Source organism: Euprymna scolopes, chromosome 24, assembly GCF_053919585.1.
Source record: "Euprymna scolopes isolate OS-2025 chromosome 24, ASM5391958v1, whole genome shotgun sequence".
Classification (NCBI taxonomy): domain Eukaryota; kingdom Metazoa; phylum Mollusca; class Cephalopoda; order Sepiida; family Sepiolidae; genus Euprymna; species Euprymna scolopes.
In genome coordinates, this window is record NC_136505.1 from 23,346,317 (window position 1) to 23,373,737 (window position 27,421).

Below are 27,421 nucleotides of genomic sequence, written 5' to 3' on the forward strand. Positions count from 1 at the left end.
ATACATTTTAGCATGTAACCCAGTACTACCTGCCTCATGGTCGGGACACCGGTGACTAAACTGGTTCCTCCCACCAGACTTGTTTGGTGAGGAGGGTTGCTAGTCTCCCTGAAGGATTAAAAACAAGACCTTCCAAAGAGAGAATGAACCCTTTTTCGGGTTCAACGGCCAACTAGCACCGTGTGTGTTTGTGTGTATGTGTGTGTTGGGGTGGAGAGGGCTCCCGTAAGCCGTGATGAAGGCAACCTTTCTAGGAGAAGCAAATCTCTGATTTAAAAAATCATAAAGCGGCAGACCAGTACCCGCATTAAGCTGGTCTGCAGTTTAACTTGTTGCTGGCTATCTTGCTCTTGCTTGTTGCTGGATCTCAACATTTTGAACCGAGAGAGAGAGACTTAGCTGTCGTACAAAGCTAAGACTCTGTAACATCATCTGTGTACAGATACTCCCTCAGGCATTTGTCTATTAAAATGGTCCTGTGGTGATGGAAGTAATTTTTGGGTTCATGGACTTTAAGTGTCTGAGAGAGTGGCACTCGTCTGAAAAGACGTTACAATCATCATACATTTTAGCAAGGGAACTCCATTCACACTATGCACAATGCTTCCAGTAAACAACACCCTTCTTATATGTACGTATATATATATATATATATATATATATACACACACTATATGTGCAGCACCACAACTATCATCCGACACCAGCTGTGATGGATGGGCTATGTTATGTGCATGCCTAACAACTGCCTTCCAAAGCAAATGCTCTATGATCAGCTAAAAGAGTGAAAGCGGTCCCAAGGACGACAGAAAAACAGAAATAAGGACAATATAAAGACCCACCTGAGACAGTGCCACTTCAGCCTCACCAGTTGGGAGGATGCTGCTCTTCAAAGGAGCATATGGAGCAGGATGGTCCATGAAGGCACGGCTCACTCAGTCAACGACCTCCACAGAGCCGCAGAAAATGAGGAAGCAGAGAAAGGAGAGATCTACTACCAACACAGCTCCTTCCACCTCTTCCACGACCCAGTGGACTACACACACATGTCCCCACTGCAATAATGTCTTTGGGTCAAGCCATCTGAGGACCCACAAATGACCAGACCTAATCTCGCCGACAGGAGAACAATCATACTCGTCACAAGTGATTGTCGATGATATATGTGCATATTGTTGTGGTTTACTAGATGTTAATCCAATTAAACTTCAGTGTCTATAAAATAGTACTCAATAAAAGGCAGAGCTGTGTTATAATATAAATTGCTGTAAAGATGAGTAATAATCTATAGGAGTAAAGTTGTATGATAGCCCAATAAATTGAATTTCAAATAAGATCCCAGCTGAAACATGTATACACATATGTAGCGAATAATGTTTGAATAAATAAAAGAATTTATTCTATATATCTTAGTGATGGGACGATTCCAATATTTTTTCCGATTTCAATACAATTACCAATTCCATACTAAATTTCTGATTCCAATACAATTTCCGATTCTGATTCTTAATAAATCTCTAAATATTTAACTATAAAAGTGTTAGTTTGTCCCAATTACCATAAAAACCATCTTAAATGTGCTTCTATTTTCTCAAACGTAAAAACACTCTTGTGAAGGGGTGATCTAGAGGTTTTAGTCTTGCTGAAAGTTTAAATCAATAAATATTTATTATTTTATTATTGCTACAAGCTGTGGAACATGTTTCTTAAATCAAATAAAAAGGATAATTTAAGGAATCAATTTTGGCATCGGAAGATAGGCGCAACTTTTTCCGATTCTGATACCCCCAAAAGCTCCGATTATTCCGATTCCAATTAATCGTCCCAACACTAATATATATATATATATATATATATATATATATATATATATATATATATATATATATATATATATACTATTACTAAATATCTTAGCTATCGATTTCTGATGCGATGTTTTATTTTAGCCAAGTATATTACACACATTGTACTATTAATGTTATCTCTGAACCCGAGCAAGAGTCAATAGCGCTGCTAGTAATATATAGCAAGTGAAGGAATAAATGGGAGTACCAAGTTTTGATGTCCCTCCTGTTGTTAGTATCGTGGCCATATTTTTTTTTTTACGCAATAGGTAAAATTATAAATCCAAATCAATTTAAAGTTCTTAATTGATTTTAATGTTTATATCTTTAAGCACCAATTTGTTTTAATTAAAAAACGTTTAGGACAGAGAAAATAGAACAGCAATTAAGATACCAAAATAATTTTAATTTAAAAAAGAAAATTACTAAATACGGCATTAAAAGTATATTAAAAATAAAAATGTCTTCTTACTAGTAGTGTGTATGTATGAATATATATATATATATGTTTTTAACTCTTTTTCAAAGTGTTTTTTAACATGTTTTATTAACTATTTGCTCTTATTATAAGCTCTATCTCCTATTTGGTTTTATTGAGCTTTTACATCTGGTTGAGATTACTTTATAAATATTAATTCTTTAATATTTATAATATACTTTAGTTTTACCATTTTGGATCATTTTGGTAAATTTAATTGTAATTTTTATTATATATATATATATATATGTATATATATATATATATATATATATATATATATATATATATATATTTGTGTGTGTGTGTTAAAAGCAAAACAGCACTTAGCTCGATCTCATAAATTTATTTCAACCCAAAAGTGCTTTATCAAACGAGGAGAGCTAGTAGAGTTTTTATTTATACTCTGATACGCATTGAGCTCCCCCACTTGCAGTTTCCTACAGGAATTGTTCCATCCTTCATGGATCAATATTATATATACGCTAGCTGGTTTTGCCAACTTACTATTGTTTCAAAAAGTTTGTTATTTGAAATACTTGAAATATTCATTTACAATGATAAGAATCTAATTCATAATTTTGCTGTAAATATTCCCAACAAACACTTACCTAGCTACAACTACAATTTTCCCTATTACCTGCCTGTGCCTAAATCTAAACATAAATTCCATGATCAAAGTTTCTTTCCTTTTTTTTTTTTTTTTTTTTTTTTTTTACACAGTGATCACCACTTATCAAGGCCCGGAAGCCACTCAGGGATAAGGGTTATTGCAAGTACATTATGTTAGTGAGGAGATTTGCTGAAATGTTTACTTAAGGGGGCGGTTCATTAGGAATTTGTTAACATTGGACTTGAAGACATCCAAGTTGTAGTCCGGAGGGAAGCAGGCAGACGGAACAGAGTTCCACAGGCGTGCAGTTCTAAGAAAGAAGCTTTGTTCATGGAATCTGCGTTTTGATTTAGGCACAGATATAGAGAATTGCTTGCCTGTAGAACTCTGTACTATTGGTCTGCTTTCCAGTTGACTGCAACATAGTCGTTTTCAAGTCCAATGTAAACAAGTTTTTGTTGAGCCGTCCTTTTAAATAATTAAATTTTACCCACCATCACTACTGATCACTATGCTATCGTCTCACTGACTACCTTACAATCATTAAAACTAAGCATCGAGTGGCCCCCAGGTCTTGATAAGTGATGTCTCACTTATAAAAAAGAAAAAAAAAATTTAAATAAACACAAATTTGTTTTTATTAATAGAAATCGCTCCAAGCAAGGCGTGGAGCCACTTCATGTAAGGAGCTAAAAAAGATACTACTTCGAGGTCAAAAACTTGCCGACGATAAGTGTAAGGATGGAATAGGTTCTAACCCAGACAATAGCAATTCTTTCCTCTTTGTCAGAAATATCGTTCAAGTGTCCACGCAAAACTATCCAATTGCTCATGTATAACTAGAAACTAGTTCTTAGACGTTGATATGGATAGATATACAATAAAACAAATCCGCAGCGACATGGTTGGTTTAGAAAAAGACACACGAAAAAGAAAAAAGCAACAGCAATTGTTTTTGTATCTCGTCTATAAACTAAACTTGGCGATGTTTTTCGCAATAAAAAATGGAAACTGAGGTTACGCAAGATAGATGGGAATCATGCCAGGCATTTTTTTAGTTCCTATTTATTTGCCGCCTCACCAGGGCAGATTCTGACATAAGGTCGATTTTTAATGTGGGGAAAATCTAGCTCCCCAAAAAAGAGGGCACTCTGGATATGAACAAAAATAAAAATTGTCTCATTCATGAAGGACCTCTCTTCCACCGACCGAAGACAAAAAGGTAAAGCACAGCATTAGAACAGATACTACACTGTGATCTTGAGGTACTCAGATTGATGATGATGCTAGGATGAGTCTCTTTTTATTTCATTTTTTTAACTTTTTCCTCCGAACAAGGCATATTGTCACTTAGAACGTAAAGGCCTACTATTTGGGATCGTATCTAACAGGGTTCTATGGAAAATTAAATTGCGAGATGTCTATTTATGTCAAATTTAAACTTCTGCAGTTTAGTACAGTCGGGGAAGCAGGAAACATGGAAGGAATTCCAAAGGAAGAAACTAAAAGACTTTCTGGAATCTAGAGACTTCACCAGTAAAAGGGATGGAATTTTGCTGCTTGTTTTTTTGGTTGTTTTTTTTTTTTTTTTTTTTTTTTTAACCTTTGTTCAGCCTCAAACAAGGCATAATGTAATAGGGGCCAGGTTTATAGGGGAGGGTCATACTAAGTAGGGAGGTGTGTAACAGCAAAATATTTTCTCGCATTACATTTACATTATTGCCTATTGATACAACGAAAGAAACATGTAGCAGGCAAGGAATTCCAAAAGGCAAGCAGTCCAATATATATATATATATATATATATATATATATATATATATATATATATATACTAATCTGAGGGTGTTTACATCGAAGGGGTGGAGGGTTCGCTTGCCTTGCTACGTTACTGATTATATCGACTTCAGTCTCGAATGAGTAATAACTTCCTGTTTCTATTTCTGAATCAATTTATATTACCCATCAATCTTTTTCTGCAAGTAATATTTATCTCTCTCTCTCTCCCTCTCTCTCTCTCTCATATATATATATATATATATATATATATATATATATATATATATATATATTATACGTTTTAGTAACTGTTTGCTTTGTTTTTTGTTTTTTTCCATTCTATTCCTACCAAGTATAGTTTCTTTTTTTTTTTTTTTTTTTTTTTTTTTTTTCTCCTTTGATATGTGACTTTCCTATCTGGGAAATTATCTCTGCTTTCTGTTTTGGGGAACACCTCGATTCGAAACTGATATCTGAGGATGCGTGTCATGGCGGTGGGGTTGGCGAGAGGCCAATCTTTGGGTGTTTCTAGTTTAAGGGCACTTGAAACCACTTGTTTACTCGTGTATTTCACACGGTAAGTAATCCTTACAGTGAATTTGTTTCTGATAATCCACACTAATAGAAGAACCATTTAGTATGAAATATATATATATATATATATATATATATATATATATATATATATATATATATATATATGAGTAAAATAATAAGTAATACTAAATAGTAATATATAATAAGTAATAAGATTATACATCTAAGAACAAAAATAAGTTTAAAGTTCCTAAAATTAATACTAGAATTGTCTTTGTAAAATTCGGTTGTAAGTTACGCTCTTCTGGAGGGGGAAGGTTCAATCCTCAGTGCAGGCGACACTCAAAATAAAATGGTGATTAACTTATTACATGGCTGACGGATTAAAAGCCTGCTAACCCCGTGGATTAAATGAAGCTCATGGGATACAATCACGTTGATACACTGTGTTTTGTAAGATAATCAGTTAAGCAACGTTTAGTCTGGTCAGTATTAAATGGGTGACCATTAAGGATGACCAGGTCTTGTATGTCGCTATACTTTATTCAAATTCAAGATAATCTACAAACCAATCAAATACAAAAATATGACGCTTTCGGGGTCAAATGACCGAACTATGAACTGTGTGTGTGTGTGTGTGTGTGTGTGTGTTGTAAAAAAAAAAAAAAAAGTGAGTTTAGAGAAAGACTCAATTCTTTTCTAAATGTGATTGTACTAAAAATCGAATCCAATTCATATAAAAGTGACTATTACAAAAGGAAAGAGGCTAATATGACTATGGACATTTGTATAAGAATGATGGTGCTGGATCTATGCTTAAGACAATAATTTTTTTTTTTATATTGATATTTGTTGAAGAGCAGACAGTTATAGAAGTGTGTTGAGGATGGAGCACGTTAGCCATCCTTGTGGCGGGCGATAGGTGCCCGCTATTGTTAAGTAGAGGAATAAAAAAGTTATGGTCGCATGTTCCTTTAGACAAGAAATGAGGACACGAAATATGCCGGTATTATAATTACAACCAAAGAAGCATTAAAATAAGCACGCGAAAACAGTCACGTATTTACATATATACTAGGATTATTTATTTACACAGAAGTATTGAATAATACAAAGTGTATTTGTGTACATATGTGTATGTGTACATCATGAATGATGTGAAATGTCCTTTATACGTACGAGCTCATTGTATATATGTGTATGGAGTTAGAATGTTCGTTTTGCTTATATATTCTTGTGCATCCGTGTGTCTGGATGTTTGTGCGTGTGATCACAAGAGTTTCTTTAAATATGCGTTGAAGATTCATTTCGTATGCGAGAGTTTATACACGAATGTTCATCCTTACCTTGAAAGGGAATACGCAGCTGTCGAGGCGTGGAAAATAACGCACTCATGCTTACATCGCAGCCCGATGAGAAAGAACGTGTGTTCCTGTTGCCGGCTTGAATCGAAAAAGAAAGGTATAGAAAGAAGTGGAAGAGGAAGTGGGACAAACGCCATCTAAAACGGGAATCATGACAAGGGCAGGTAATCGGTGCTTAATTGAAATTTTGTCCGATCTGTGTAAAAGCATATCGGTTCAAAAAGTGTCCATAAATAAAAGAGAAGGCTCGTTTTGCATAGGTATCTTGTGCTTGCGAGTCAGAAGAGTTTTTTTTTTGTATTTTTATTTTATAGATCTAGTGTAGTATATAGAAAATATATATATTAACTCAAAAATAAAATAAACGGTAACTTGATAATGATTAAGAAAATAACCCAGTGAATGTGAATGGCATTAATAATAATCGTAAGAGAGTAAAAACTTTGCTATAGTCTTTGTAAAAGTATGTATTTGAGAGAAACAGTTTATTAGGATTAAATGTTATAATTTTGGAAATGCATGTTTCATTAACAGTCGGGATGATTCCGGTTTTTCTCTTGTGATCCGTTTTTTTTTTTTTTTTTCATTTGGCAAGCCAGTGTTCGAGCATTCTGTTCACGTGTAAAAAGAAATTTGCCATAGTCGCGAACGTTTTCAACTTCCATGATTCATCTTCAGGCAAGTGATGAATTAAAAAAAAAATGCGTTTAGTGAATTTTATTGAAAAACTCGATTAAAAATGTTAAAAGCACTTAAGCATATCTTCCCCTCATATTTAGCCTGGTTAATGATCGGTTTGTTTATATGATTGGAAAGTGCAGGTTACAATGTGAGATGACTGAAATAGCGTTTTTTTTTTTTTTTTTATTAATGTATTTCTAAATTCGTTTTTCGGGATGTCATGTTACAAGGTGTTGGTAGGTGGAGCTGTTAGAGGAAAACAGGTGCCATGTTAGGTGGCTAGATATACTGGTTCTAGTCATGCCAATGTACGAGTTGTTTCTTTTTACACTCGAACAGAGCGTTTAAACATTGGCCCGCCAAATGGAAAAAAATAGATCGCAAGAGAAACAGGAATTATCCCTGCTGTTTACTGAAAAATGCATAAGAGAAAAAAATGCTGCCTAAATATATTTATTAAATGTAGACAAAATGTGTAAAGTTTTGTGAAATCCGCTTCAGAAATTGCTATAAATAGTGAGTATAAAATATTTATTTAGGACATGTTTGGTTAATTTTTTTTTTTTATTCAGACTGTAGTTGCAGGGAGAAAAATTCGAGATTACTTAATTAATCACCTTCACCCTTCACCTGCCCCCTGGCGGTTACTGTTGGAATGCTACAGATGACCTGTCAACCAGTTCTTTCCATCCTTCCCTGTCTTTCGCACATTTGACCGCCTTGCTCAGCTTCAATCCTGTCCATTCTGTGATGTTGTCTTCCCATCTTCTGCCTTCCTCTTTATTTTTTTCAATATTTGTTCGTTTATTTTACTCTGCTTTTTTATTATTATTTTTGTTTTTTTTGTGTGTGATTTATTTACAAAATACCCGTTTGTTCTTTTTATTCATATTTTTTTTAAAGTGTAACAAATAGTTTGATTCAGCTGATATCCTTTCTCACTTGCTTCATGTTACCTCAGAGTTCTCCAAAATCAAGAGGCTCCTTTTTTTTCTATATGAGATACATAGATATCCGAATATTTCATTAAAGTCCTCATTTATATCTCAAACATGGAGTTAGTAGAGGAGTTATGGATATTAATTTTCCTCTCACTTTTTTATCAGTTAACTATGTTATAGGATAGCTTTCTTTTGGTATCTTGGGTGTACTTGATTCTAGGACAAGAATTCATCCAGTCTGGTGGAGTATCTATTTTAGTGCTGTTACCAAAGGCAATATTACTTGGAGAAAATATACCAATACTCGTATACGCCAGTATAGGGTTACGCAATCTTCAACTACACCAAGGGAGTTTTATTTGAGATTTAAATGCTGCCATTTTGAATATTTGGTCATAGTTTGCTTGTAGGGGGAATTACCCTCATGCCAGGCTATGTCTGTACAGAGAAACTGAAGATACTCGAGGACAGTGTCTAGTAGGCATTCAAGTTCTCTCCTCTGAATGAAAGCATTTGTGAATGAAGTCAACACCAACCCGTGAGATCAAAATCTGTTATTTCGCTTTCATTAAACTCCTCCCATTTCATTTCCTGTTCTCACTTTGTCTCCACGTTTATTGTACACAAGCAGAATGTTAACAATTGATTAACAAAGATGAGAATATAAAGCAGTGATGGGACGATTCCAATACTCCCCCCCCCCAAACACCGGATTCAAATAATAATAATAATAATAATAATAATAACTCTACAGCTAAATATTCGGAGATTCTAAAAGAATCAAAATCAGTAACTGTATCAGTCTGAGACCATGGATAACATCATAAGAGTAACTGTGTGAGTAATTGTGAGGCAAGGGTTACACAATCCTCAACCTCTCCTGAATTGGCACTGCTTGAGTCCCAGTGGTAAGGAGAAGTCCAGGACGATTGGAAACAATGCCGAGATAAGCAGAGAGCACTTGAAATTCCCAAATGGTCACCCATTTTAGTACTGACCAGGCTCAACGTTGCTTAACTTTGGTGATTTAACAGGAATCGATGTGTCAATGTGATTATGTTGTAAATAGATTACTATTTTGCATGAGCTATTTTTCCATATATAATTACGGTTGGTTATTTTTATTTTAATGTTGAACTTTGTATGAACTGTCTGCACGACATATGTTCCATGTTTATATTTTTATGTTTTTTAAGTTTTGTGACTACAAATCATAAAACTTTCAGTTTCATCCTATGCAACAACCAGCAAATACATGGAAATGTTAAAAAAAATTTTTAGCGTGACGTTTGGATTATTTTGCTAACAGTTTTTTCTCTGATGAGAAGAATTTGCAATTTTTGAAATTCCACAGATTAAGGAGCACCTGGCTACCAGCTTTGGAGTAATCTCCATCCATAGCCTTGGAGGGGCATAGGCCATCTACAACTTTGTAGATGCTTTTGTAGCGAGGAGTTCTTTTTTCGGGGTGAGGGTGCTGGGCCCCACACCCAACCTGCCGAGAAGGTACATACAACGCCTAGCCTTCCCAAATGATCACCCAACTGGTACTGGCCAGACTCAACGTTGCTTAACTTCGGTGATCTGACGAGAACCGGTGTGTCAACGTGATTGTGCTGTACTTTGGAGTATTCTGCCAGATAATAAAAACTTTTTGTAAATTTCTACTTTATAGCTCTGTTCTTATTATTTATATAATAATGATCGTTTAATGGTGACCATATTATATTAAATTCTATACTAAACCTGTTTTGTAGGTCCTCGTTGCCCAGCATGTGCACTACTTTGTTAAAGTACTTCATGTATCATATTAGTAATAGGATACATGAAGTACAAGGTAAAATTGTTCTAATGTAACATAATGCATATGAGAAGATGTCGGCGGCAGTGAAGGATGGCTGGTTTGTGGAGAGATTAGCAGCAGCAGTAACCAAAAAAACGCACATATGCAAATTAGGAACTGTGCACAAGAAAGGGGAAAAAAAAGAAAAAATATACAGCACATGCTCGGGGTAGGAGAAAGTCCACGTTAAAGGAAATGGACGCGTAAAAGCGAAGGCGAGAAGGGGCTGGCTGCAGCCGGTGTGGGGTCGGAGAGGAAAAGTGTACACCGGGCGGGCGAGATAGATTAGGGTGGGAGACTTTTAAGTGATGTCGAAACAATTATAACGGTAATCAAAAAAGAAAAAATGCCGACTAGGATTTTTAAAAAATTTATTTTCTTGTTTGTTGTAACGGCAACGTTACACTAAGTCCAGCTCTTCTGGAGGATGACGGTTCAAACCTCAGTACAGGCAGTAGTAAGAATATAATTGTGAATTACTTCAATCTGGTCATGGTTAACTGAACAGAGCATGTTATCCCTATATAGAGTGAATAAAAGGTTCCATTCAAAATTCCATCCAGATTCTAGAGTTCAACAGAAAGATTCCCGAGTTCGACAAGATGGAATGATGGTCAGAGGTTACATCATCTGAAACATTCTTATTACACTAAAATAAGAACAGTAGTCTGAATAATCCAAATTCTCAATCCTCATCTCAAAAACGTCAGAAACATAATGAACACTGTGTTCTCATCAAAGAAAGTAGAGAATGTACAGATGACATTTTTCATCTTTAAATATTCATAATTGGTTAAAGCAGAATTCAACTTATAAGCCTATTAATTGTAAAGACTTATTTTCTTGGCAACTGCATGTTTTAATCCGCGTGATGTAATAGTATTGATTTAAAAAAAAAGAAAAGAACTGAGCTTTCTTTGAAGATTGTTTCATTTCAATAAATTGGTAAGTAATTATGGAATTGTTTGGCTTAACTTTAAGGATTGTGCCGATGCCAAAAATGGATTCATTCAATTTGAACAAAGAAGGCAAAACATAATTATCTCATACTAGCAAGAACCTTCGTAATGGTCCATAATTAATTGAGACGAGTAGAAAATGGATCTTCGGTTTACTTTTGGCAGCCATGTAATTCTTGCTTTCTTTATTTTGTCCTGTAGTCCTCATATTCCAGGAGCGATGTATGTGACAAAGAGGGAAGAATTGCTCTTTTTTAGATCAGAATCTATTCCATCTAACACTTATCATTAGCAGGTGTTTGACCTTAAAGTACTATTGTTTATTTTTTATTTTTTGCCTTTTTTTTCCTTACATCAAGTGGCTTTATGCCTTGTCTGGAGCGATTTCCATAAAAATAATGTAAAACAAATGTTCAACCGATATGATGATGATGATGATGATAAATTCTTATACACCTGTTAGTTTTTCTTAAATTCGTTACATTCTAGGAGCGAGGTTTCTTACAAAGAAGGAAGAATTGCTGTTTTCTTGGTCAGGATTTATTCCATCTGATATTTACTGTTGGCAAGTTTTTGACCTTAGAGTACTATTATTATTTTTTTTTTTTAGCTCCTAACATTAAGTGGCTTCATGCCTTGTCTGAAGCGATTTCCATAAATTTCGGGGGTGCCCGGCGTTGCCAGAGTGTTTAGGTGGTGTAGTAAGGAACCGGGAGGGGATCAAAACAACAGTAGTGAGGGTGCCCGTTGCCCAGGTGTGTGTAGGTGGTGTACTAAGGAACCCCAGGGAGGGGGTGTTGTAAAAAAAAAAAAAGTGGTGATAGAGGAGGGGGGGGGTATCAAACAGCAGTAGGCAGAGATGTTTTAAAAAAACGTGGTAATAGGCAGCCAGGCTTGAACCCATAACGCGAAGGAGAAAATAAGGTTTAAAATAATGTGACGTCTTAGCCGATGTCTCCATTGGCCGACCGGAAGTTCCAAATGTTGAAATTAAATATAGTTAATCCAACCAATACTTGTGAAAATGGCAACACAGAAACTTACCCCTCCTTGTAGAAAACTGCACAGTTGAGGGTGAAGGAATTAATGTTTTAGGCTAATTTTTTTATATTTGTCGTCCGAGCTGTCAAGCTTCAAAATGATACTGATCTCGTCAGGATCCGTTGCATCTGTCAAAAGCTTTCGGCAGACATACAAACATACATACATACCATACATACATTCACACAAACGGACGATTGAGATTTATATAATAGATGTTCCCTTTATATACTAGGCATTTTATATACTGGTATCATGTCTATTATGGGATGTCGGTCACTATTTTTAGGGATGTATTTCTTTAGCTCCTTACATAAAGTGGCTTCATGCCTTATCTCAAGCAATTTTCATAAAAAGAGTAAAGACAATCGATTTGAATTTTATGATTTCATCTTCCTTTTATATCCTAGCATAGTTATCATAATGGTAAGAGTGTTCACCAACGGACCAGGGCACTAGGGTTCAATTCTTGGTGAAGTCTAACCAAAGACTTAAAAAAAAAATGGTACTTGTTAAATACTTAGCATTATAAGGGGAGAATCAAGGGCAACTGGAGGAATTCTGAAAATGGTTTGGTACCGTCCCTTACACTTTGACATCTAATCAGAAAAAAGGCTTTTGGTTCGCCCTCAACTATAGTCGGACACTTAGCTTTATATACTAGGTGTGTAGAATCAAAATGACACCAGCATAAAGTGTTAAAATAGGTAAATATTACTCAATGAAAGCAAGAATTTTCCTATAGATTATTCATTCATGGACTAACAGTCAATCATAACGTGTAAGATGGATTTGTAAATCTGAGCATAATAGGACGTTCCAGCTTTCTCATGCACCGGTTTTCCAGTGTTTTTACTTTGTCTATACCTTAACTGGCCAGACAGTTAAGCACTGACTACTAAATTTAATAAATCTGTACTGGATTAAGGTAAGAATATTCGGACATACTTCAAACGTTTAATATGTGCATGAGAAAATATAATAATAAATATTTCAAAGTAACCAAAAGTAAACCAATATAGTAAAATAGTGTATGAAATGGAGATTACGCAACTGAAGTTATGGGTCTTAAAATTTTGATGTGGAATTAAACTTTAATTTTATTTTTTTTTTATTTTTTTTTATTTATTTTTTTATTTTTATTTGTATTTTTTATTTTTATTTTACTGAACTCACATTTTAAGATTCTTTCAGTTTGAATTTCGTTAAAATAGGAATGAAGCAAGTGCAATGGAAGTTTATGCTATGGCAATGATCCCAGTATAAAGTACAAGATGTCAGGCCGTTTCAATAGTTAAGGGCATTTTAAAAATATCTCATCTTTTCAGCAGATTTGGAAAGGCGCCAGAGGAGACAGGACCAAATATCCGTACACATTTTACACTTTGATCTCGCCCTATTTTACCAGAAACCATTTTTATTGTTTATTCAAATGGATTTACTACTCATATTTTCTTACTCTGATCCTTCAGCTCTATGGGCTGAAATAGCTTTCTAAAGGATCATACATTGCTATGTGCAGTTTTTAAGCTTATTATTTTTGGCCCCACCCCCCTCGCCAATCTTTCACAAAAACAGTCTTCTAGCTATAACCACTATCAACAATTTCCCCCACTCTTTATCAGTGCCTAAATCTAAATGTGGATTCCATGAACAAAGCTTCTTTCCTAGAACTGCTCGCCTGTAGAACTCTGTTCTGCTCGTTTGTTTTCCAGCTGACTACAATATTGTCATCTTCAAGTCCAATGTAAACAAGTTCTTATTGAACTGTCCTCATAAATAATCTAATTCCACCACAAGCGATTACTATGCTATTATCCTAATGACGACCATACACATATTGACCCTTATCCTCGAGTGGCCTCAGGGCCATGATATGTGGTGACCCCTTTGTAAAATATATATATATATAAAGATAATGAGTAATGCAATCTGAGCTATAAAAAAACAAGTCAAGAACAATGTATAGTTTATATCTTTTGGTAGTAAAACCGTCGGCAAATCTCATGTTTCTAACAAGTCCTATTTTCGTAGAAGACCTGACATATATTTGTGATGCGATTATTATGCGATGAATGAAGCGGCTTCGTCATAAAACCCATTAATTATAGTTGGTATCTAAAAGACAAACGCAGTTTTCTTATTTGAAGTTGTGGTTAATGGCAAAACTTATGTTGAATTCAAAATCCCATTGAATCTGTTATGGCCAGTGACACACTAGTTGCCTGGCCCAGTGTTGCAGTCATCTGTATCGTTTTCACAACGTTTTGGCCGATATAACCTCCAAACTACTTCTAGTACATCTTTTCAAACTTCAGAATCGTTATCGAACTTATGAACCTTTGTCAAAATTTCAAACAGTGACCCGTTGCACAACGGATAAAGGCATTGATTAACAATCAGTTCTAAATAAGTCTTCTTCAGACTGAAGATGCAATCCTTACTCGAGGTGCTAATAATCAAGAATAATATAATTAATAAATGCTTCTACCTGGTCATGGCTGACGGAACATGGACAACTGACCTTCATAGATTAAACAATGGGTTCAACTGGAAATTGTGTGTAGTGATTTATAGTGATGTAGTAAGATTGTATATCTAAAAATGAGAATAAATTTAAGATTTCTAAAATTCATACTAAAATTGTCTATAAGGATTTGTGGCGTAACAGATAAATTACTAGGTAAAATTCACATGTAAGTGACACTCTTCAGGATATTGAAGGTTCAATCCTCAGTATGAGCGATACTCAGAATACAATTGCAAATTACTTGAAACTTTTATTACATCATGGCTGACGAAATTAGAGCATGCTGTTTTTGTGGATTAAATAAAGTGTTCCCTTGGAAATTCCTTGGAGATTGCCGGGTTTGGCAAGAGACACATGGAAAAAGGTTAGACGTTACAACAGTCAAAACGTTGTGAAACTAGTACATTTTTTCCTTTATTCCTGTCTGGCCATTTGATAATTATTAACCGTTCATTTAAATGAATTCTTAGAAAAGGACCTCCAGTCTGTAATTTCATTCAACTTTAGTTAAAGTTCACAGAAATCAAGTGTCAGCCTCCTTGGGGAGGGTGGGGGCTAACACTTCATCTCTATATGAGACACATAGATATTTCAGTTATTTCGTTAAAGTTCTCTTTTATGGCTCAAACATTGAGTTAGTAAAGAAATTGGGAACATAATTTTCCTCTTCCCAATTGACCATTTAAATATGTTATGGTATATCTTTCTTTTGGTCTCTTGGTCTTACCAGATTCCAAAACAAGAATTCACCTAGTCTGGTGGAGTATCTAGCTTCGTGTTGTTCCTCTTTACTTGCCTCCCCACGAGGGCAGAGTTAGACAAGGTCGGTTTTCAATGTGGAAAAAATCCAACTCCCCAAAATGAGGCACTCTGGATAGGAACAAAAATGAAAAATGCCTCAGTCATGAAGGATTTCTCCTCGACTGTCCGAGGACAGAAAAGGTGAAGAGTAGCATCAGAACAGATGGTATTTATTTGCTCCCCACGAAAGCAAATTAGACACAAGGTAATTTTTAATGTGGGGGAAAACCAGCTCCCCTCAAAAAGGGGGACACTAGCAGTATCCCAAAAAAATAGTAATTGTCTCAGTATGAAGGGTTTCCTCTACATTGACCAAGGACCAATTAACTTAAATAAAGCATCAGAACATATACTACACTATGATCTTGTCCCAAAGGCCAAGTTTGTGCTGTTTCTTGAGGTAACATGACTTAGCGGTGCACCATTCCTTGTAAAAGCTAGTATGAGCTAGGCATACTGAGATGTTATTTGGGCCGCAAATACTATGTAATTTTGAATATTTAGTCAAATTTTACTTGTAGGGGAAAGTGTCCCCATGCCAGGTTTTTCTGACAAACCCTTGTGCAGAAAGATCGTACACACTATAGGGTAGTGTCTAGTAAGTATTCAAGTTCTAATGGAACCAAATATGGATCGTGGTATTCAATAATATTAATACAAAGCTCCTTTTAATAATTATAAAAAAGACTTTTCCAAAAACCAGTTGCCATAGTCGATAGTGGCGTTCAAGAACCAGATTTTACATGCTGGAATCTGTTGGAAGACAAACCATATCTGCAAGGAAAATGGGCTTCCTCTACCGTGCTAGAAAATTACTCACACCTGACAATAGCCTATATCTCTACGGGGCCACCATTTGCCCATGCATTGAAGATTGTTGCTGGGATGATGCATCTACCACTTGTCTCTCGCTCTTATGTAGAGTTTAAAAAAGAATCTGCAACCTAATATATTCCGTATTATCTACCAAACTGTAACCTCTGTCTCATCACCGCAATATTGTATCCCTGTGCCCGTTTTACAAGTACTTTTATGAAATGTGCTCTAATGAATTTGTAGCTTCCTTAATGCAAATACTTTCAGCTAACTCAGCAAGCAGCAAAATCCTACCTCATCACTGTGGAAGTCCCTAGATGCCGGAAAGCTTTCTACTCTGATAGTTTCTTCCTTTGGAATTCCATCCCAGTCTCCTGCTTCCCTGACTGTACTGGCATGAAAAACTTTAAATGTATCAGAGCTCTACATTCCAAGTGAAACAGTCACATTTGCGAGTGATTTTTCGAAGTGGTGACTAGAAATAATGAAACGCCTATCTTTTGGCGATATTATTTCTTTCACTGACAATCTTGCAAAGCTCGCTACTGAGTAAAAAAAAAAAAAAAAAGTTTCAACTTTTTTTTTTTAATAAAACGAGCAAAGTCAAATTATTTAAACAGTAAAAGGTTTAACAAAACGATATACTTTTTTTTAAAACAAAGGCTGTTTAAAAAAAAAAACATCTGAGGAAATTCGAATGTTTAGAACTGCAAGTATCAGCATAAAATTCGGTGTATATTTCAGAATTACACGTATTAAAAAAAAATACAAAAAATATCTTTATGATGTACATACTCATCACAGAACGAAGATGTCATATTCTAAAAATCACGTGGGTTTGGCTAGTAACTTTTCTATTTGGCTAGTAAACGAAAATATTTAGTTATCAAAAGTCAACCAAACGTACATTTGTCCGTAGAGCCCTGTGTAACGTGAACAGTCGTTTCTCTATTCAACTCGCCCACAGTCCTCTGTTAGACACGATCTTAAATAGTAAGCCATTAGGTTCTAAGTGATAATATGCTTTGTTTTGGGTGAAAAAGAGTTGAAAAAGAAAAAAGTACTATGACCAAACATGTTAGCATTTGTAAGCTATCTCTCTCGCTTCAAGTGTGCTTTCATTTCTTAATTTGTTCTGATTGTTTCGTAGTGTTTTAAGTAGAGACAAGCAAGTAGAAATTGGCTACACCATGTTGATTATTGGTTGAAAAAACACAAAAGCCTATTGTAAAGTTGTTGGACTTTAGAAATAACAGGATCTTAGGGAAAGGCTTCTTGCCATTGTTTTATTTACTGGGTCACATACATATACAATATAGTAGAAGAGGGAATACGTTTAAACTCTGGCTGCATCTGGTAGGTTCAGTTTATTCTTTTTTTGTGTGTGTGATTAATGTGTAATAACTGTTGTTTAGAAAGATGAACTCAATTTTAAACTATACGTATAAACATTAATACAGCCTTGATAGAGTTCAAAACCGGTTTCGAAATCTAGTAGGTAATGCCCTTTTCTCTTCCATTCAACCTCTTTCCCACAGAAGAGACGTTGCGAGACTGTTTCTGCTCTATCGTTATTTTCATGGCTCGACTGAACTCCAATCTATGGTTCCCTATTGCCAACTTGACTACAACGACTATATACATTTAGATTTAGGTACAGATAGAGAGTGGGGGAAATCGTAGATTCCATGAACAAAGTTTCTTTCCCAGAACTACCCGCCTGTGGAGCACTGTTCTGTTGGCCTGCTTCCCGGTTGAATCCAACATAGTAGCCTTCAAATCTGATGTAAGCAAGTTCTTGTTGAGACCCCCCCTTAAATAATCAAATTCTACCCAATTTACACGATTAACGATTACTACACTACCTTTTTACATTCATTAACGCTTATCCACGAGTGGCTTTCAAGCCTTGATAAGTGGCGACTCTCAAGTAAAGAAAAACAAAAAGAAAAAACAATGACTTTAAAAAAAAAGATTTATCAACCAAGAATTTAGCAATATATTGACATTGTTTCTGTTTCGAGTTGACCTAATTATTCCACATCTACACTTCTATGAACTTTTTTTTTGTGTGTATTGATATTTATATTAAAAAATTCAATATTAGTTTTTTCGGTTTTCTTATGAGATGATCATCTTTAGTTTACTATTACACGTAATTATATTCATGCAGATATTCTACATGATTTATACTTGCGTAATATTTGTGTAAAAAGGTTATAGTAAACACAAACCTCTGTCTATATATATTTATGTATGCGTATATATATTTGTTTAAAAAATTTTGCCTACCAAACTCCTCTGTCAGCTTTTGATCTACAGACATAGAACAATATATTTAAGTATTCGAACCCATGTGACACTTTATATTTGGGTTTTAGCTGGGGAAAATCGCTGCAAAAGTGTGAAAATTAAAAATAAAATGTGAAGCTCGAACGATGGCATTACGAATATGCATGCGTTACGTAATAGCTATTGGTTCCTGTTTTAATTTTTAGCCTTGCAGCAAACATGCGCAGGCATTAATGTCAAAGGAAAAAGTAAATCATAAGCTAAGCAATTTTTGTTTTGATTCTCGGTGCTGGTGCTGGTGCACGAGTCTTTTTTTTTTTTTTTTTTTTTAAACTTTTTAAATCATTACTATATATTAGGTCCAATATAATCTATATATATATAAAAGTCTACAATATAAATCTCACCTGTCTGTTTAAATGTATGTATGTATGTCTGTCTAAAACTTTCGACAGAGGTGACAGATTTTTATGAGATTAGTATCGTTTTGAAGCAGCACCGTTCTGATGACAAATATCGAAAAATTAGTCAAGCGTCATTAATCCCTTCACCCTAAACTGGGCACTTTTCTACAGGGAGGGGTCGCTTTTTTCGACGATATTTTTGAAAGTCATCTCCCTCTTTTCGATTGACTAGCCTTAATTTAAACCTTCATCATTTCCTCCTTTGCGGTACAGGTTCGAGCCTGCCTGCCTATCACTTTATTTTTAATTTTTTATTGCTCAACACACACCTCCAAACACCCGAGCAACGCCGGGCACCCAGGCCAGTATAATATTAAATACAAAATCTGCATGAATTAAAATATCATATTTAAGCGTATTTTATGACCGGGCAATGCCGGGCGGCCTGCTAGTAGTATATTAATACTTGGATAAAGCAGTTGTGATCTAACTTGTTTTAGTTTGGTTTTGTTATCATTTAGAACACCAACTCCCACTCCCACTCCTAAAGGTGATGGTAATGACTACCGGAAGGGTTTCCTTTAAAACAACCAAGACATATACCCTATTCTTGATCATGGCTGTTACGCATTAGAAAAATAATAATAAAACATAAACACTGTATTATCCAATATTATTATTTTACTTGTAGATTTACAACGGCTTCGACGTGTTTAATACTGTTTTGCGGATTAGTTTTTTTTTTAGTGAAACTAGTTTTCCAAAACCTCATTTTTTGAAATAATTTTTGGAACAAAAATAAAAACCACCACACTATGTTCACACATTTTTATTTTTTGAAATATTCCCTAAATAATTTTATGTTTTCCATAAGGGCTTTCGTTGGACGGATCTGGCCTGTGGGGCATACTTTGGAAAACCCTGATATAGACTATTGCTAAGTTGAAATATCACACATTGGACAGATTAAGATTTCTTATATATATATATATATATATATATATATATATATATATATATATATATATATATATATATATATAATTATTTTTTTTTAATACCTACAGACACTAGTGTTTGATCCTTTTGGGAATCATCAGTGCAGGGTGTAACGATTATTGTCGGTCGGGAGATTTGATCTCGGCAAAGAAGTCATCTCTGACTTCATCAGCATTAATCGCGAGAAATACAATTGAAATTTAAACATTTTTAAATGTCAAGACGGTGATAGTACCTATTTACAATGCCTCACCATGGGACAGAGTTAGACACCAGGGTCGTTTTTTAGTGTGGAGAAAAGGTACAAAAATAAAAATTGTCTCAGTCGTGAAGGATTTCTCCTCCACTGAAAGAAAACAAGAAATGGAAGTGCCGCATCTGAAGAACAGATACTCTCGGCCAAAAGGCCAAGTAGCATTAAAACATCCATTGCTAATGATTATGACATCATGAGCTGCGCATGTAAGCTCAAGTGACCGACTTTTAACTTCAACTTGAAATGCTCAACAATGAGAACCGAGTTCTTAAAGGAGCTTACATAATTATTACTATAATTATAATTTTAATACCTACAGACAGTAGTGTTTCATCCTTTTGGTAATCATCAGTGCGGGGTGTCACGATTATCACCAAATATATATATATATATATATATATATATATATATATATATATAGTAGAACTGTCGACTATCAACTAGATGGTTGTAGGTTCAATTCCTGGTTCGGGATGAGTGCTAGTCTAGCCACACAGAAGAACTATAATACAACAAAACTGTTCGTCAGTGGATATATATATATATATATATATATATATATATATATATATATATGAACAAATGATTAATAAAACATGTTAAAAGACATCTTGAAAAAGAACTATCCACTTATCTTGTGCTTCCTTTTTTAAAATTAAATATGTTTTTAACTCTTTTTCAAGATTTCTTTTAACATTTTTTTTTTTTTTTTTTTTTACACAGTGATCACCACTTATCAAGGCCCGGAAGCCACTCAGGGATAAGGGTTATTGCAAGTACATCACGTTAGTGAGGAGATTTTATGAAGTGTTTAATTAGGGGGGCGGTTCATTAGGAATTTGTTAACATTAGACTTGAAGACATCCAAGTTGTAGTCCGGAGGGAAGCAGGCAGACGGAACAGAGTTCCACAGGCGTGCAGTTCTAAGAAAGAAGCTTTGCTCATGAAATCCGCGTTTTGATTTAGGCACAGATATAGAGTGGGGGAAATTTTTTACAGTGGATTCAGCTAGACGGGTGTTTTTCGTGAAAGTTTGGCGAGGGGGGACCAGGGATTGGAGTTCAGACGAGCACCTGCCATGAAAATAACGATAAAACAAGGATAGGCTCGCAACGTCTCTTCTGTGGGAGAGGGGTTGCAGGGTAGAGAAAAGGGCATCCCCCACTAAACCACGAAGTCTATTTTGTACTCTGTCAAGGCATGATAGGCTGTTTTTGGCATGTTTTATTAATCATTTGTTCATATTATAAGCTCTATTTCCTTTTCGGTTTTATTGAGCTTTTTACATCTGGCTGAGTTTATTTTACTTGTAAATATTAACTCTTTAATATTTATAATATATTTTAAGTTTACCATTTTGATTACCTTAGTAAACTTATTGTAACTTTTATTATATATATATATATATATATATATATATATATATATATATAGTTATAATTTAACTTTTTTATTCATTTGGGCTGGGGCACCAACCTCTAGCCTTTCCTTAGAGTACAAAATATTCTCTAATATAATAGGTTCTGCACTTTTACATTGTTCCAGACCCTGTTGCAGTGTAGCATATCTGTGCCTTTTTTTTTTTTTTTTTTTTTTTTAAGTAATTCCATGAAATATCCTTCGATAAATTTACTGCACTTGTAGCTGTTCAATGTAAATTCCCCTCAACAAACCTGACTCCCAGCAAAATCTCACCCCTTTACTATAGAGATCCACATATGTCGGAAAACTTTCTATGCTAATAACTTCTTTCTTTGAATCGTTTGCTTTTGGAATTCCCTTCCTGCCTGTACCAGCATGCAGAAATTTCAATGTAATGTGAACAAATATCTAAGTATACAACTCCTCAATTCGTATTCTCCCTATTATAAATCTGGCCCCTTTAATCACACTAGTTCCTTACGGCAACATACCTTGTTTTGGATGAACCAAAGTAATAAATAAATAAGTATGATTCTCAACATAAAACACGGACCACCCTCTAAAAAGTAATAATGTTTACTCTAAAGATATATACGCATTTTCTGTGAAGGAGTCGATACTAATCAGGGCGAATATAAGAGTTAATGAGTTTGATAGATTGAGAATTGAATATAATGAGAGAATTGAAAATAACAAAATCTGATTTAGAACAACTGTTTATGACAAGTGTTTTTTGCCATTAGATTTGAAGATGACTATGTTGTAGCCCCTAAGGAAGCAATCTTGTAGCAACTAGTTCCACAGATGGGAAGTTCTTGGAAATAAATTCTGTTCATGAAAATTCATGGAAAATTTGACGTTAGACATACGGAGGAAGAAAAGTGGTAGTAAAAAACGAGTTCTTTTCATTAAAGTTTTACAAGGAGGGATTTTGGATTAAAGCTCAGTCGATCACTTTCCATTGGGAAGAAGGATAGAGCAGAGAAACATTAACAATGTCTCTTTTGTAACGAACGAAGTCGTTGTAGTGAACAGAAGACACCATCCCACCTATTAGAATTTCACAATAGTGAGTGTGTTTTTATTATAGACAATTGTCACAACCAAATGAGATGTTATGGTTTGAGTATTATTATATGCACAGAGAATGATCGCCGTGTAAATCTGGAGGACGCCCTGTCTTGAATATACATGAGAAATTTGATAATGTCATAAATTTCTCTGGTATTTTAATATCATGAGAAATATCTCTGTCTCTTTCCTTATCTATATCTTCGTCTCTCTCTTTGCTCCCCACTCTCTCTCTCTTTGCTTCTCTCTCTTTGCTTCTCTCTCTCCCTCTCTTTGCTCCTCTCTCTCTCTTCTTTTTATTGCTCTCTTTGCTCTTCTCTCTCTCACTTTACCTCTTTCGCTCTCTCACTTTACCTCTTTTTCTCTCTTTTAGCCCTTCTCTCTCTTTTAGCCCTTCTCTCTCTTTTAGCCCTTCTCTCTCTATTAGCCCTTCTCTCTCTATTAGCCCTTCTCTCTCTATTAGCCCTTCTCCCTCTTTTAGCCCTTCTCCCTCTTTCTCTCTTTGCCCTTCTCCCTCTCTCACTTTACATCTTTCACTCTCTCACCTTAACTCTTTCTCTCTCTTTTTTAGCCCTTCACTCTCCCCCCCCTCTCTCTCTTTTCCCTTTACCCCTCCTTTTTCTTTTCTTTTCATGTGGAAAAGTTTCAATCAACTGGATCACACCATGAAAAAAATATAAAAAAAAGATTAAAAAAATGTTTCCGATGTGATTGCTTGGTTGGTTACATGCCAGACCTGTTGTTGGCATCAAAGGTTATGGTTTACCAAATTCCTCGATTCAGCAGAAGTGCAAGTGACGGCGATGTAGTGCTTACTGAAGCGAACAATTGCCTTGGTTCCTGCCGGGTGATTTGTTTTACTGTCACTAATACTCTAGGGGAAAATGTAAGAATCCATACACCCTCTTTCCAGCTATGGTCTAAATAGTAAGTTAGATTAGACTATCAAGACTTGGTAGGACAACTCGTCTAGGAAAAGAATTTGGAAATAACAATTGTAACGAGATAGGTTTGTGCCAGATGGCATACATAGTGTTTCTGAACAATAATCGTTTACTTGGAGAGAGTGGATTGTGTTTTTTACAATGTAACATCCACTTTTCACCACTTATCAAGGCCAAAGACCACTCGAGGATAAAGGTTAATGCAATTAAAGATATATAAGAATTACCATTACTCTTTACCTGTATGAATAAATGAAGATTTTGGTTTGCATCTTCAACATGAAAAATAAAATGTTTATTCATGAGCTTTGGTTAAAAAAAAAAAGCACTTAGAAGCATTTTTAAGAAATTAAAAATTTCGAATAACAGATAAAATGCCTTTAAAACTGTTCAAGATGTTAGTCTAATATATAAACGGCTATATGTCTGTCTTTCAGTCGATCGTTCAGTCCATCTGTCTTTCTCTATATTTTCAAACTCTATCTCCGCTGAAACTAAAAGTCGCAGAACGGCGATAGGGGCCTCAAATAATGGGATTTTTTACGGGCCGTTTTTTTATGGGTTTTTAAGGGGTTAAAATAGTTTTTAAGGGGTCAAAAAGAGGTTAAAAATGGAAAAAAAATCATTAAACATTTAGTACGTTCATAATTTATTTTTAATTTTTAATTGGTTTATGTTCGTGTGTCAAGTTGGTATAGTGATAACGTCATTAGCTTTGAATGCAACAGTTTCGGTTTCGATTCTAGTTGATGGCACCTAAATATTTTTTTTTACTCTTGAAATCATGTTTCTATAATAATATATACGAAATCTGGACAAATTAAAATATCATACTTAAGTGTATTTTACGCCTGGGCAAAGCCGCCTCATGCTAGTCTTTAATAAATATATATATATATATATATATATATATATATATATATATATATATATATATATATATTACTAGCAGGCTGCCTTGCGTTTTCGAGTTGTAAGATTTGCTTAAATATGATCGTTTAATGTATGCAGATTTTCTTTTTTTCCTTTTTTTTTTTTAATGTATGCAGTATTCATATATATATATCATAGAATCAATTGTCTGTTGATTATTATTAGGGCTGTGATAACAGAATATTCTTTTCATTCTTTTGACTCTCAAGTATATAGCCGAGAACCACATCTGTCTATATAAAAACATAAGATATTAACGGATATATACTCAAGAGTCAAAACAATAAACAGAATATGCTGTTGTCACAGCCCTAATTATTATGTATGCAATGAATAGTGATGCCTCTTCCCAACGCCTGACTGTAAAATACACGTAAATATGATATTTTAATTAATATAACCTGACTTTTTCAGGTGTATCTTATCAACCTATGAAATCTTCATCAAACTTGAATATCTTCATGGAATTTCAAATGGAACCCTTTATTTAATCTTTAGGAGCAGCATGCTCTTATTCGATAAGTCAACGGAAAAAAGGTTTAAGGTTCCCAAAATTCATACTAGAATTGTTCACAAGGTAAAATTCAGTTGGTAGTTACACTCTTTAGAGAGTGGAAAATTCAATCCACTATACGGGTGACACTCGGCATAAGATTGCGAATAACTTAGGACTTCTATCCAGTCATGGCTGACAGAACGAGAGCATGCTACTCTAGTGAAGTAAATAAAGGGTTTGGTTTGAAATATTATATAAATTCCAAAGAAAAATTCCCGAGTTTGACCAGATACCCAGGAAAAAAGTCGGAGGTTACATCGGCTGAAACACGTTGTGAAAATAACACCCAAGATGAGAATAGTAGTCTGAAGAATCCAAATAATGTCGATTGTCCATTCTTATCTCAAAAATTCAGAAAAATAATTTATTAATTAAAAAAATCTTTTCTAATAAAGCAGTAATCAATTAAAAATTCTAGCGTTATTTTCGCAAATATTAAAATGGCTACTAAAATCCTAATTACAAATACCATTTAACTAATTTAAACCTTGTCTAATGACAATTGGGATTAAATATTTATCAGGGAGAGCAGAGTATATCAAAAAGTAAAAAAGGTTCTTTCTTTCTTTGTTGTCAGCTTTTTGCTTGGATCATAGCCAATTATTTTCATATTTACACTTGGAGTTTATAAGCCACTTTTAAAATTGTTATCCCCTAAGATTAAGGATTAAGATTATCCCTCCTCGCGTTCTCCTGATGACAAAACCCCGTTGACTAACAAAAGTGAGTCACACGTGTATAGACTCATAAAGATAGCTAACCTCTGCAGACCAAGTGCTGAGGACCTTATCAATGACAGTTGGAATTTACGGTGGATCAATGAAACATGATGGTTGTGGGTTCCACTGGTAAGTAGTTCAGTTTGTTTTAGATTTATAATTAAGTCACGGTCAGCGTTGTTTCGGTAGCTTAAGAGTTCTCTCCCCCTAATAACGCCATGAATTCTTGTAGAAGGATTCTTTTTATTCTTTTTTACATGGAGTTGTAAGCAAAGGTTACAATCTTGAGATTGAAACAAGCTCACACCTCAGATTGCAGTTTGTTTTGTTTTGACTTTAAGGAATTTTACTTCATGGGTTATTATATATACTGGCGGGACCTGTGGAAATTCCACAGGAGACTCATTCATATGTAATATATTGATGTTGTCACACTGTAGATGTTCAGTGTAAATGAAGACGCTCTGATATTATTTTTTATTTTTATTTTTTTTTGTTAAAACTGCAAAAGTATTTATCTTAGCTAGCACGAACGCCCGGTTGTAAAGTACGCTTAAATATGATATTTTAATTCTTGCAGATTTCGTATATATTATTATAGAGTTAATGTTCTATCGATTTTTTATATATTATAAAGTTGCGATTTCCAAAATAAACAAAATATATCCATATAACTTGGGTGTATTAGCTTGAATCAAAACGGAAATAAAAACTTATATATCTATAATATAAAGCTGTGGGCGTGTGGTCATGAATAGGCTCCTATATGGTTGACTATTTTTAAAAAAACTGATTACATATAATGATAGCTGTATCGAGACACTGGAATGGGTATATTTGATCTGTCAGAACGGTGGTTCATTAAAATTGTGGGGTCTGCATTCGTGCCTGGTCCACAAAATATGGAAATAAAAAATTTAAAAATTAAAAACAAAACGTTTACAAGTTTTGATATAGATGTATATAAGAATACTTTGGTAAGTATGTTTTAACTCAAATAGTGATGGTATAATAAAATTGTGGGGTCTGCGTTCGCGCCTGGCCTCCATAGAATGGAAATAGGCACAAACTTTAATAAAGACTTTTCATATCTATCTGCGTAAGTATACTTTGATAATTATGTTCCAGTTTGAAGAAATATGGTATAATAAAATTAATGGGTGTTCGTTCGCACCTGACCTCCATAGAATGGAAATATGTCACAAAGTTTAACAAGGTTTTTTAATATAGATCCACAGAATATTGTGATAAGTGTTTCAGTGTGAACAGGTATGGTATAATAAATTATGGGGTTTATCTATTTTATTTTTACTTTCATCATATTTTGCTTTAGTTTTGATACCCCCAAATTCGAAGCTATCTCTTTACAACCCTTTCTTTTCATAACCTATCATACTTTAATAAATCAGAGTCCATTTTCTGTAGGCTGTTTTTGAACCCAGTCAACGACGGATACTTTTGCTAGTATATATATATATATATATATATATATATATATATATATATATATATATATATATATATATATATATTATATAAAATATAAACTTGAGTTCCTTCAGCCATAACCGAAACCATGACTTAAGTGCCATCAG

At 34.5% G+C, this 27,421-nt stretch overlaps 1 protein-coding gene across 3 annotated transcripts in view; it reads left to right on the forward strand.

The window, feature by feature from the left end:
* LOC145246629 (protein TANC2-like) overlaps positions 1 to 27,421 on the forward strand; it is a 1,068,463-nt gene that overhangs the window by 107,996 nt on the left and 933,046 nt on the right. The window contains exon 1 of one of the 3 annotated variants that reach the window (XM_080108304.1): positions 17,382 to 17,586. The exons of the other annotated variants lie outside the window; for them this stretch is intronic. The gene's annotated coding sequence lies outside the window, so the exon portion shown is untranslated. Of the gene's footprint in view, positions 1 to 17,381; positions 17,587 to 27,421 lie in introns of those variants that run through there. 3 annotated transcript variants of the gene reach the window in all.